Consider the following 2,498-nt stretch of genomic DNA (forward strand, 5'->3'; position numbering starts at 1 on the left):
GCATGCATCGAGGAGCCTTGACATCTGCGTCAAGGAGGGCACCACTACTGCGTACCCACCAAAGGCGCATTGGAGAATGCTGCCCTGCGTGTGAAGTGTTGCCCCTGAGGGTGAAACCCCTCCATCGTTGACCACGATGCTACTATCGAAGAGAAAGGAGGACGTAGAGGATTACCAGAAAGCCTGTCTGAGTCGAAAACCTGCCTGATCTACTGAAGCCGAGAGATCAAAACAAAAGAAAATAGCATTGTTTTCAAAAAATCAAGAAAGTCGGGTAATTTTTTTTCCATAGAAATTTGTTGATGGGATTTTATGGTTAAAGAAAAATTCTATTCTGAAATAGTAATAGAAATTTTAAATAAAATTTCAGTTACAAGAGAAGGGTTAAATAGTGGGATAGGAGTCTTACAGGGTGAAATGCATGGTTAAACTTGCAGCAGTTCAAGTTGTGTGTGGGTCAAGATAGCAACAAAATAAAAATAAAATGGAAAATTTCATGTAAATGGGTATACGGTTGTAAGACCTAGTAAGGCATGCGTACCCAAGTAAATCACTGGTAAAGTCTGAATGTCCACTTGGGTGATATGGGGATGCATGTGGTGGTATGATGAAGCATGTTGAACTAGGACAACTTGTGAGATTATCAAATACCCTAACATTGACTGGGTAGGGCTTAGAGGTGAGTGGTGGTTGGCTCACCTGGCAGATTTGGCTAGATTTGGCCAAGGAAAACCCAATGTCAAGTTTAAAGGGGGGATTGTTAGATAAACTTGACCCTATGGTGGAGTTGAGGTTATGTCAACAATTATGGTTAACAGTTGTGGTTTTGGGCACCTAGTATTGGTGACTCATGGTATTACATGTAGTTGAAGCCCTTAAAAGGCTTGTGTATTCTCCATTGTAGGTAGCCATGGTTGAGCGATGAAAGCTTAGGTTGTTGGCCGGCTTGGCTATGTTTTAGCCAAGGACAATAATAGATCTATTGTTGGTTGGTTTTTCCCCCAATTGGGGTTTTCCAGATAATCATGGTGTACATGGTTTGAATGTGTATTTCTTGATTGTTATATTTATTTCTCTTGAACCCTAACATTATGGAGGGCTAAGACTCCATGTATATAAAAGAGCGGGCTCATATGATATAACAATCATTAAAGTGTGCATGATATAATAAAAAGTCCATTAAGTGACTTTCAAAGTGTTAAGTGTCAGTGAAAAGACTTGCACATAAAAGGAAATATGTTGGACTATGAGGAGTTATTTAGGGTTGGATACCCAGGATAAGATCAAGAACTAATGGAGCCACAATGCTCTGGACATCCCTATCCGACCAAGTTAGACACCCTGGAGATAATAGAACAACTCGATGGTTGCAAGTGCAAAAAGGGGTGTGCATTACTTGGGTATGGGCTGATGGGGGATGTGATCCTAGAGGTTAGAGGCTGCTAAGGTTTGATATGAGGGCTTGGTGGGTACCTGGAGACCCTGAAGGGTAACATGAACTCCTGAAGCCACAGGGTTTTGAGAATATCATTTTCTAGCCACGTTAGTCTCCCTAAAGGTAGTGGCATTACCTAAGAGACAACATGTGCAACGAAGGGGGTGCATTGCTTAGGTGAGGGTTGGTGGGGGATGCCAGCCTATAGATTGGAGGCTAATGGGGTTTGGTTCCTTGGTTGGTTGATGTTACTGGACATGTACATGTATTTGGGTGAGTTATTGACCCATAGAGTTGAAGCCCCAACTCAGGGGTGACCCACTGTTGAGATAAAATTAATAATGTGGTCTATAGATAGGAGGAACATCTGAGTCCTACAAGCACTTAGTTGTTTTACTAGATAAGCGTTACTGATGATATTTAATTAATCATGTATCTTCCTACATTGTGCTTGTGAATTTGTAATTATTTTGTGCATGTGAAGAATAAATTAAGCAATTGCATGCCTATATATGAGCAATTGCATCTAGGGTGCATTTAGGCATGCATAACACCCATACATGAAGTAAAAGAAACGAGTATCTTCTAGGAAAACATTTCATATCGGTAAATGACATAGAGATAAACCTTAAATGCAGGTTGGAGGTATTATTCTAGTTGAAATAGATGAAAATTGCTAAATATAATAATCACAAAGGGTATTTTAGTACAAGTGTGCAGTACAAGGAGATGGCTAGAATACACTTTTGAGTGACCAACAAGGGGGAGGCGATGTTACACTACTCGTCTTATGTGTGATCACATTTGTGATGATTATAATTATTGATCATTCTTAGGTAAATTTAGTCTCTCCTAGTATTAAGAGATTGTTAGATCTAGTTGGCTTTGAGAGATTCTCTCCAACTAGTTGCTTCCTAAAATTGTGTGAAGTTGAGATATTTGTTCAACTTACTGACTATGTAATTAAGATAGTGTTTCTATCCTGAGACTAGCTTGTTGTATTTATATGTACCTTATTACATTGATTGATAAGAGTGCTCAAGACAATATTTTGGTGTGTGTA

Source organism: Pinus tabuliformis, chromosome 1_1 (genome assembly GCF_031772625.1).
Source record: "Pinus tabuliformis cultivar Carrire ecotype Pingquan chromosome 1_1, CPIR1, whole genome shotgun sequence".
Lineage (NCBI taxonomy): Eukaryota > Viridiplantae > Streptophyta > Pinopsida > Pinales > Pinaceae > Pinus > Pinus tabuliformis.